The sequence below is a fragment of the Hypanus sabinus genome, chromosome 24 (assembly GCF_030144855.1).
Source record: "Hypanus sabinus isolate sHypSab1 chromosome 24, sHypSab1.hap1, whole genome shotgun sequence".
NCBI lineage: Eukaryota > Metazoa > Chordata > Chondrichthyes > Myliobatiformes > Dasyatidae > Hypanus > Hypanus sabinus.
In genome coordinates this window covers 12,188,560-12,201,439 of record NC_082729.1, presented here as the reverse complement: position 1 = coordinate 12,201,439, position 12,880 = coordinate 12,188,560, and positions in this window count along the sequence as shown.

The window sequence follows — 12,880 nt, the reverse complement described above, 5'->3', positions numbered from 1 at the left end:
TGTACAGCCAGATACGGAGAGATACCAACCCCATATACAACCAGGTATGGAGAGATACCCACCCCATATACGAGTAGTTACAGAGAGATACCCACCCCATATACAGTCAGGTACGGGGAGATACCCACCCCATATACAGCCAGGTATGGAGAGAAATCCACCCATATACAGGCAGGTTCTGAGAGACACCCACACTATATACAGGGAGGGTATGGAGAGATACACACCATATACAGCCAGGTACCAAGAGATACCTGCCCCATGTACAGCCAGGTATAGAGAGAAATCCACCCATATACAGGCAGGTTCTGAGAGACACCCACACTATATACAGGGAGGGTATGGAGAGATACACACCATATACAGCCAGGTACCAAGAGATACCTGCCCCATGTACAGGCAGGTATGGAGATATACCCAACCCATATACAGCCAGGTACAGAGAGATAACCACTCCATATACAGGTAGGGTATTGAGAGATACCCACCCCATATACAGGCAGGTATGGAGAGATATCCACCCATAGACAGGGAAGTATGGAGAGATACCAACACCATATGCAGGCGGGGTATGGAGACATACCCACCCCATATACAGGCAGGAGTGGAGAGATACCCACTACATAAACAGCCAGGGTACGGAGAGATACCCACCCCATATACAGGCAGGAGTGGAGAGATACCCACCCCATATACAGTCAGGTACGGGGAGATACCCACCCCATATACAGCCAGATACGGAGAGATACCAACTCCATATAGAGGCAGGGTACAGAGAGATACCCACCCCATATACGGGCAGGAATGGAGAGATATCCAGCCCATATACATGCAGGGTATTGAGAGATACCCCACCCATATAGAGGCAGGGAATGGAGAGATACCCACCCCATATACAGGCAGGGTATGGATAGATACCCACTACATAAACAGGCAGGGTACGGAGAGATACCCACCCATATACAGGCAGGTATAGAGAGATATCCACACCATATAAAGCCAAGTATTGAGAGATACCCAACCCAGATACAGGTAGGTACGGAGAGATAACCACCCCATTTACAGCCAGTTACGGACAGATACCCACCCCATCTACAGCCAGGTACGGAGAGATACCAACCGCATATAACAGGAAGTCACGGAGAGATATCCACCCAATATACAGTGAGGTACGGAGAGGTACCCACCCCATATATAGCCAGGTATGGAGGGATATCCACCCATATACAGGCAGGTTCTGAGAGACACCCACACAATAAACAGGGAGGGCATGGAGAGATACACACTCCATATACAACCAGGTACAAAGCGATACCCACCCCATGTAGAGCCAGGTATGGAGAGATACCCACCCCATATACAGGCAGGGTATGGAGAGATACCCACCCAATATGCAGGCAGGGTATGGAGAGGTACCCACTCCAAATACAGGCCAGTTATGGAGATATACCCAACCCATATACAGCCAGGTATGGAGAGATAACCACTCCATATACAGATAGGGTATGCAGAGATGCCCACCCCATATGCAGGCGGGGTATGGAGAGATACACACCCCATATACAGGCAGGGTATGGAGAGATATCAACCCCATATACAGGAAGGTACGGAGAGATACCCAACCCATATAGAGCCAGGTATGTATAGATATGCAACCCATTTACATCCAGATATGGAAAGATACCCACCCCATATACAGGCAGGGTATGGAGAGATACCCATTCCATAAACAGGCAGGGTACGGAGAGATACCCACCCCATGTACAGGCAGGAATGGAGAGATATCCAGCCCATATACATGCAGGGTATTGAGAGATACCACACCCATATACAGGCAGGGTATGGAGAGATACCCATTCCAGATACAGGCAGGGCATGGAGAGATACCCACTCATTAAACAGGCAGGGTACGGAGAGATACAGACCCCATGTACAGGCAGGGTCTGGAGAGATACCCACCCCATATACAGGCAGGGTATTGAGAGACACCCACCACATGTACAGCCAGATACGGAGAGATACCAACCCCATATACAACCAGGTATGGAGAGATACCCACCCCATATACGAGTAGTTACAGAGAGATACCCACCCCATATACAGTCAGGTACGGGGAGATACCCACCCCATATACAGCCAGGCATGGAGAGAAATCCACCCATATACAGGCAGGTTCTGAGAGACACCCACACTATATACAGGGAGGGTATGGAGAGATACACACCATATACAGCCAGGTACCAAGAGATACCTGCCCCATGTACAGCCAGGTATAGAGAGAAATCCACCCATATACAGGCAGGTTCTGAGAGACACCCACACTATATACAGGGAGGGTATGGAGAGATACACACCATATACAGCCAGGTACCAAGAGATACCTGCCCCATGTACAGGCAGGTATGGAGATATACCCAACCCATATACAGCCAGGTACGGAGAGATAACCACTCCATATACAGGTAGGGTATTGAGAGATACCCACCCCATATACAGGCAGGTATGGAGAGATATCCACCCATAGACAGGGAAGTACGGAGAGATACCAACACCATATGCAGGCGGGGTATGGAGAGATACCCACCCCATATACAGGCAGGAGTGGAGAGATACCCACTACATAAACAGCCAGGGTACGGAGAGATACCCACCCCATATACAGGCAGGAATGGAGAGATATCCAGCCCATATACATGCAGGGTATTGAAAGATACCACACCCATATACAGGCAGGGTATGGAGAGATACCCATTCCAGATACAGGCAGGGCATGGAGAGATACCCACTCCATATACAGGCAGGGTATGGAGAGATACAGACCCCATGTACAGGCAGGGTCTGGAGAGATACCCACCCCATATACAGCCAGGTATGGAGAGAAATCCACCCATATACAGGCAGGTTCTGAAGACACCCACACTATATACAGGGAGGGTATGGAGAGATACACACCATATACAGCCAGGTACCAAGAGATACCTGCCCCATGTACAGGCAGGTATGGAGAGATACCCACCCCATATACAGGTCGGTAGAGACAGATACCCAACCCATATAGAGCCAGGTATGTATAGATATGCAACCCATTTACATCCAGGTATGGAAAGATACCCACCCCACATACAGGCTGGGTATGGAGAGATACCCACCCCATATACAGGCAGGGTATGCAGAGATGCCCACCCCATATGCAGGCGGGGTATGGAGAGATACCCACCCCATATACAGGCAGGGTATGGAGAGATATCAACCCCATATACAGGAAGGTACGGAGAGATACCCAACCCATATAGAGCCAGGTATGTATAGATATGCAACCCATTTACATCCAGATATGGAAAGCTACCGACCCCATATACAGCCAGGTACGGAGAGATACCAACTCCATATAGAGGCAGGGTACAGAGAGATACCCACCCCATATACGGGCAGGAATGGAGAGATATCCAGCCCATATACATGCAGGGTATTGAGAGATACCCCACCCATATAGAGGCAGGGAATGGAGAGATACCCACCCCACATACAGGCTGGGTATGGAGAGATACCCACTACATAAACAGGCAGGGTACGGAGAGATACCCACCCATATACAGGCAGGTATAGAGAGATATCCACCCCATATAAAGCCAAGTATAGAGAGATACCCAACCCAGATACAGGTAGGTACAGAGAGATAACCACCACATTTACAGCCAGTTACGGACTGATACCCACCCCATCTACAGCCAGGTATGGAGAGATACCAACCGCATATAACAGGAATTTACGGAGAGATACCCACCCAATATACAGCGAGGTACGGAGAGGTACCCACCCCATATATAGCCAGGTATGGAGGGATATCCACCCATATACAGGCAGGTTCTGAGAGTCACCCACACAATAAACAGGGAGTTCATGGAGAGATACACGCACCATATACAGCCAGGTACAAAGCGATACCCACCCCATGTAGAGCCAGGTATGGAGAGATACCCACCCCATATACAGGCAGGGTATGGAGAGATACCCACCCAATATACAGGCAGGGTATGGAGAGACACCCATTCCAGATACAGGCAGGGCATGGAGACATACCCACCCCATATACAGGCAAGGAATGGAGAGATGACCACACCATATTCCGGCAGTGTATGGAGAGATACTCACTCCGCATACAGGCAGGGTATGGAGAGGAACCCACTCCATATACAGGTCAGTTATGGAGATATACCCAACTCATATACAGCCAGGTATGGAGAGATAACCACTCCATATACAGGTAGGGTATGGACAGATACCCACCCCATATACAGGCAGGGTATGGAGAGATACCCACCGAATATACAGGCAGGGTATGGAGAGACACCCATTCCAGATACAGGCAGGGCATGGAGACATACCCACCCCATATACAGGCAGGGTATGCAGAGATGCCCACCCCATATGCAGGCGGGGTATGGAGAGATACCCACCCCATATACAGGCAGGGTATGGAGAGATATCAACCCCATATACAGGAAGGTACGGAGAGATACCCAACCCATATAGAGCCAGGTATGTATAGATATGCAACCCATTTACATCCAGATATGGAAAGATACCGACCCCATATACAGCCAGGTACGGAGAGATACCAACTCCATATAGAGGCAGGGTACAGAGAGATACTCACCCCATATACAGGCAGGAATGGAGAGATATCCAGCCCATATACATGCAGGGTATTGAGAGATACCCCACCCATATAGAGGCAGGGAATGGAGAGATACCCACCCCATATACAGGCAGGGTATGGATAGATACCCACTACATAAACAGGCAGGGTATTGAGAGATACCCAACCCAGATACAGGTAGGTACGGAGAGATAACCACCCCATTTACAGCCAGTTACGGACAGATACCCACCCCATCTACAGCCAGGTACGGAGAGATACCAACCGCATATAACAGGAAGTCACGGAGAGATATCCACCCAATATACAGTGAGGTACGGAGAGGTACCCACCCCATATATAGCCAGGTATGGAGGGATATCCACCCATATACAGGCAGGTTCTGAGAGACACCCACACAATAAACAGGGAGGGCATGGAGAGATACACACTCCATATACAACCAGGTACAAAGCGATACCCACCCCATGTAGAGCCAGGTATGGAGAGATACCCACCCCATATACAGGCAGGGTATGGAGAGATACCCACCCAATATGCAGGCAGGGTATGGAGAGGTACCCACTCCAAATACAGGCCAGTTATGGAGATATACCCAACCCATATACAGCCAGGTATGGAGAGATAACCACTCCATATACAGATAGGGTATGCAGAGATGCCCACCCCATATGCAGGCGGGGTATGGAGAGATACACACCCCATATACAGGCAGGGTATGGAGAGATATCAACCCCATATACAGGAAGGTACGGAGAGATACCCAACCCATATAGAGCCAGGTATGTATAGATATGCAACCCATTTACATCCAGATATGGAAAGATACCCACCCCATATACAGGCAGGGTATGGAGAGATACCCATTCCATAAACAGGCAGGGTACGGAGAGATACCCACCCCATGTACAGGCAGGAATGGAGAGATATCCAGCCCATATACATGCAGGGTATTGAGAGATACCACACCCATATACAGGCAGGGTATGGAGAGATACCCATTCCAGATACAGGCAGGGCATGGAGAGATACCCACTCATTAAACAGGCAGGGTACGGAGAGATACAGACCCCATGTACAGGCAGGGTCTGGAGAGATACCCACCCCATATACAGGCAGGGTATTGAGAGACACCCACCACATGTACAGCCAGATACGGAGAGATACCAACCCCATATACAACCAGGTATGGAGAGATACCCACCCCATATACGAGTAGTTACAGAGAGATACCCACCCCATATACAGTCAGGTACGGGGAGATACCCACCCCATATACAGCCAGGCATGGAGAGAAATCCACCCATATACAGGCAGGTTCTGAGAGACACCCACACTATATACAGGGAGGGTATGGAGAGATACACACCATATACAGCCAGGTACCAAGAGATACCTGCCCCATGTACAGCCAGGTATAGAGAGAAATCCACCCATATACAGGCAGGTTCTGAGAGACACCCACACTATATACAGGGAGGGTATGGAGAGATACACACCATATACAGCCAGGTACCAAGAGATACCTGCCCCATGTACAGGCAGGTATGGAGATATACCCAACCCATATACAGCCAGGTACGGAGAGATAACCACTCCATATACAGGTAGGGTATTGAGAGATACCCACCCCATATACAGGCAGGTATGGAGAGATATCCACCCATAGACAGGGAAGTACGGAGAGATACCAACACCATATGCAGGCGGGGTATGGAGAGATACCCACCCCATATACAGGCAGGAGTGGAGAGATACCCACTACATAAACAGCCAGGGTACGGAGAGATACCCACCCCATATACAGGCAGGAATGGAGAGATATCCAGCCCATATACATGCAGGGTATTGAAAGATACCACACCCATATACAGGCAGGGTATGGAGAGATACCCATTCCAGATACAGGCAGGGCATGGAGAGATACCCACTCCATATACAGGCAGGGTATGGAGAGATACAGACCCCATGTACAGGCAGGGTCTGGAGAGATACCCACCCCATATACAGGCTGGGTATTGTGAGACACCCACCACATGTACAACCAGATACGGAGAGATACCAACCCCATATACAACCAGGTATGGAGAGATACCCACCCCATATACAAGTAGTTACAGAGAGATACCCACCCCATATACAGTCAGGTACGGGGAGATACCCACCCCATATACAGCCAGGTATGGAGAGAAATCCACCCATATACAGGCAGGTTCTGAAGACACCCACACTATATACAGGGAGGGTATGGAGAGATACACACCATATACAGCCAGGTACCAAGAGATACCTGCCCCATGTACAGGCAGGTATGGAGAGATACCCACCCCATATACAGGTCGGTAGAGACAGATACCCAACCCATATAGAGCCAGGTATGTATAGATATGCAACCCATTTACATCCAGGTATGGAAAGATACCCACCCCACATACAGGCTGGGTATGGAGAGATACCCACCCCATATACAGGCAGGGTATGCAGAGATGCCCACCCCATATGCAGGCGGGGTATGGAGAGATACCCACCCCATATACAGGCAGGGTATGGAGAGATATCAACCCCATATACAGGAAGGTACGGAGAGATACCCAACCCATATAGAGCCAGGTATGTATAGATATGCAACCCATTTACATCCAGATATGGAAAGCTACCGACCCCATATACAGCCAGGTACGGAGAGATACCAACTCCATATAGAGGCAGGGTACAGAGAGATACCCACCCCATATACGGGCAGGAATGGAGAGATATCCAGCCCATATACATGCAGGGTATTGAGAGATACCCCACCCATATAGAGGCAGGGAATGGAGAGATACCCACCCCACATACAGGCTGGGTATGGAGAGATACCCACTACATAAACAGGCAGGGTACGGAGAGATACCCACCCATATACAGGCAGGTATAGAGAGATATCCACCCCATATAAAGCCAAGTATAGAGAGATACCCAACCCAGATACAGGTAGGTACAGAGAGATAACCACCACATTTACAGCCAGTTACGGACTGATACCCACCCCATCTACAGCCAGGTATGGAGAGATACCAACCGCATATAACAGGAATTTACGGAGAGATACCCACCCAATATACAGCGAGGTACGGAGAGGTACCCACCCCATATATAGCCAGGTATGGAGGGATATCCACCCATATACAGGCAGGTTCTGAGAGTCACCCACACAATAAACAGGGAGTTCATGGAGAGATACACGCACCATATACAGCCAGGTACAAAGCGATACCCACCCCATGTAGAGCCAGGTATGGAGAGATACCCACCCCATATACAGGCAGGGTATGGAGAGATACCCACCCAATATACAGGCAGGGTATGGAGAGACACCCATTCCAGATACAGGCAGGGCATGGAGACATACCCACCCCATATACAGGCAAGGAATGGAGAGATGACCACACCATATTCCGGCAGTGTATGGAGAGATACTCACTCCGCATACAGGCAGGGTATGGAGAGGAACCCACTCCATATACAGGTCAGTTATGGAGATATACCCAACTCATATACAGCCAGGTATGGAGAGATAACCACTCCATATACAGGTAGGGTATGGACAGATACCCACCCCATATACAGGCAGGGTATGGAGAGATACCCACCGAATATACAGGCAGGGTATGGAGAGACACCCATTCCAGATACAGGCAGGGCATGGAGACATACCCACCCCATATACAGGCAGGGTATGCAGAGATGCCCACCCCATATGCAGGCGGGGTATGGAGAGATACCCACCCCATATACAGGCAGGGTATGGAGAGATATCAACCCCATATACAGGAAGGTACGGAGAGATACCCAACCCATATAGAGCCAGGTATGTATAGATATGCAACCCATTTACATCCAGATATGGAAAGATACCGACCCCATATACAGCCAGGTACGGAGAGATACCAACTCCATATAGAGGCAGGGTACAGAGAGATACTCACCCCATATACAGGCAGGAATGGAGAGATATCCAGCCCATATACATGCAGGGTATTGAGAGATACCCCACCCATATAGAGGCAGGGAATGGAGAGATACCCACCCCATATACAGGCAGGGTATGGATAGATACCCACTACATAAACAGGCAGGGTATTGAGAGATACCCAACCCAGATACAGGTAGGTACGGAGAGATAACCACCCCATTTACAGCCAGGTATGGAGGGATATCCACCCATATACAGGCAGGTTCTGAGAGACACCCACACAATAAAGAAGGAGGGCATGGAGAGATACACACTCCATATACAACCAGGTACAAAGCGATACCCACCCCATGTAGAGCCAGGTATGGAGAGATACCCACCCCATATACAGGCAGGGTATGGAGAGATACCCACCCCATATGCAGGCAGGGTATGGAGAGGTACCCACTCCAAATACAGGCCAGTTATGGAGATATACCCAACCCATATACAGCCAGGTATGGAGAGATAACCACTCCATATACAGATAGGGTATGCAGAGATGCCCACCCCATATGCAGGCGGGGTATGGAGAGATACACACCCCATATACAGGCAGGGTATGGAGAGATATCAACCCCATATACAGGAAGGTACGGAGAGATACCCAACCCATATAGAGCCAGGTATGTATAGATATGCAACCCATTTACATCCAGATATGGAAAGATACCCACCCCATATACAGGCAGGGTATGGAGAGATACCCATTCCATAAACAGGCAGGGTACGGAGAGATACCCACCCCATGTACAGGCAGGAATGGAGAGATATCCAGCCCATATACATGCAGGGTATTGAGAGATACCACACCCATATACAGGCAGGGTATGGAGAGATACCCATTCCAGATACAGGCAGGGCATGGAGAGATACCCACTCATTAAACAGGCAGGGTACGGAGAGATACAGTCCCCATGTACAGGCAGGGTCTGGAGAGATACCCACCCCATATACAGGCAGGGTATTGAGAGACACCCACCACATGTACAGCCAGATACGGAGAGATACCAACCCCATATACAACCAGGTATGGAGAGATACCCACCCCATATACAAGTAGTTACAGAGAGATACCCACCCCATATACAGTCAGGTACGGGGAGATACCCACCCCATATACAGCCAGGCATGGAGAGAAATCCACCCATATACAGGCAGGTTCTGAGAGACACCCACACTATATACAGGGAGGGTATGGAGAGATACACACCATATACAGCCAGGTACCAAGAGATACCTGCCCCATGTACAGCCAGGTATAGAGAGAAATCCACCCATATACAGGCAGGTTCTGAGAGACACCCACACTATATACAGGGAGGGTATGGAGAGATACACACCATATACAGCCAGGTACCAAGAGATACCTGCCCCATGTACAGGCAGGTATGGAGATATACCCAACCCATATACAGCCAGGTACGGAGAGATAATCACTCCATATACAGGTAGGGTATTGAGAGATACCCACCCCATATACAGGCAGGTATGGAGAGATATCCACCCATAGACAGGGAAGTACGGAGAGATACCAACACCATATGCAGGCGGGGTATGGAGAGATACCCACCCCATATACAGGCAGGAGTGGAGAGATACCCACTACATAAACAGCCAGGGTACGGAGAGATACCCACCCCATATACAGGCAGGAATGGAGAGATATCCAGCCCATATACATGCAGGGTATTGAAAGATACCACACCCATATACAGGCAGGGTATGGAGAGATACCCATTCCAGATACAGGCAGGGCATGGAGAGATACCCACTCCATATACAGGCAGGGTATGGAGAGATACAGACCCCATGTACAGGCAGGGTCTGGAGAGATACCCACCCCATATACAGGCAGGGTATTGAGAGACACCCACCACATGTACAGCCAGATACGGAGAGATACCAACCCCATATACAACCAGGTATGGAGAGATACCCACCCCATATACAAGTAGTTACAGAGAGATACCCACCCCATATACAGTCAGGTACGGGGAGATACCCACCCCATATACAGCCAGGTATGGAGAGAAATCCACCCATATACAGGCAGGTATAGAGAGATATCCACCCCATATAAAGCCAAGTATAGAGAGATACCCAACCCAGATACAGGTAGGTACAGAGAGATAACCACCACATTTACAGCCAGTTACGGACTGATACCCACCCCATCTACAGCCAGGTATGGAGAGATACCAACCGCATATAACAGGAATTTACGGAGAGATACCCACCCAATATACAGCGAGGTACGGAGAGGTACCCACCCCATATATAGCCAGGTATGGAGGGATATCCACCCATATACAGGCAGGTTCTGAGAGTCACCCACACAATATACAGGGAGTTCATGGAGAGATACACACACCATATACAGCCAGGTACAAAGCGATACCCACCCCATGTAGAGCCAGGTATGGAGAGATACCCACCCCATATACAGGCAGGGTATGGAGAGATACCCACCCAATATACAGGCAGGGTATGGAGAGACACCCATTCCAGATACAGGCAGGGCATGGAGACATACCCACCCCATATACAGGCAAGGAATGGAGAGATGACCACACCATATTCCGGCAGTGTATGGAGAGATACTCACTCCGCATACAGGCAGGGTATGGAGAGGAACCCACTCCATATACAGGTCAGTTATGGAGATATACCCAACTCATATACAGCCAGGTATGGAGAGACACCCATTCCAGATACAGGCAGGGCATGGAGACATACCCACCCCATATACAGGCAGGGTATGCAGAGATGCCCACCCCATATGCAGGCGGGGTATGGAGAGATACCCATCCCATATACAGGCAGGGTATGGAGAGATATCAACCCCATATACAGGAAGGTACGGAGAGATACCCAACCCATATAGAGCCAGGTATGTATAGATATGCAACCCATTTACATCCAGATATGGAAAGATACCGACCCCATTTACAGCCAGGTACGGAGAGATACCAACTCCATATAGAGGCAGGGTACAGAGAGATACCCACCCCATATACAGGCAGGAATGGAGAGATATCCAGCCCATATACATGCAGGGTATTGAGAGATACCCCACCCATATAGAGGCAGGGAATGGAGAGATACCCACCCCATATACAGGCAGGGTATGGATAGATACCCACTACATAAACAGGCAGAGTACAGAGAGATACCCACCCATATACAGGCAGGAATGGAGAGATATCCAGCCCATATACATGCAGGGTATTGAGAGATACCCAACCCAGATACAGGTAGGTACGGAGAGATAACCACCCCATTTACAGCCAGGTACGGAGAGATACCAACCGCATATAACAGGAAGTCACGGAGAGATATCCACCCAATATACAGTGAGGTACGGAGAGGTACCCACCCCATATATAGCCAGGTATGGAGGGATATCCACCCATATACAGGCAGGTTCTGAGAGACACCCACACAATAAACAGGGAGGGCATGGAGAGATACACACTCCATATACAACCAGGTACAAAGCGATACCCACCCCATGTAGAGCCAGGTATGGAGAGATACCCACCACATATACAGGTAGGTACAGAGAGATACTCACCCCATATACAGGCAGGTACGGATAGATAAGCACCCGATATACATCCAGGTATGGAAAGATACCCACCCCATATACAGGCAAGGTATGGAGAGATACCCACCCAATATGCAGGCAGGGTATGGAGAGATACCCACCCCATATACAGGCAGGGAATGGAGAGATGACCACACCATATTCCGGCAGTGTATGGAGAGATACTCACTCCACATACAGGCAGGGTATGGAGAGGAACCCACTCCATATACAGGCCAGTTATGGAGATATACCCAACCCATATACAGCCAGGTATGGGGAGATAACCACTCCATATACAGGTAGGGTATTGAGAGATACCCACCCCATATACAGGCAGGTATGGAGAGATACCCACCCTATATACAGGCAGGTATGGAGATATACCCAACCCATATACAGCCAGGTACGGAGAGATAACTACTCCATATACAGGTAGGGTATTGAGAGATACCCACCCCATATACAGGCAGGTATGGAGAGATATCCACCCATAGACAGGTAAGTACGGAGAGATACCAACACCATATGCAGTACGGTACGGAGAGATACCCAGTACACATACAGGCAGAGTTTGGAGAGATACGAACCACATATACAGACTGGTATGGAGAGATACACACTCCATATACAGGCA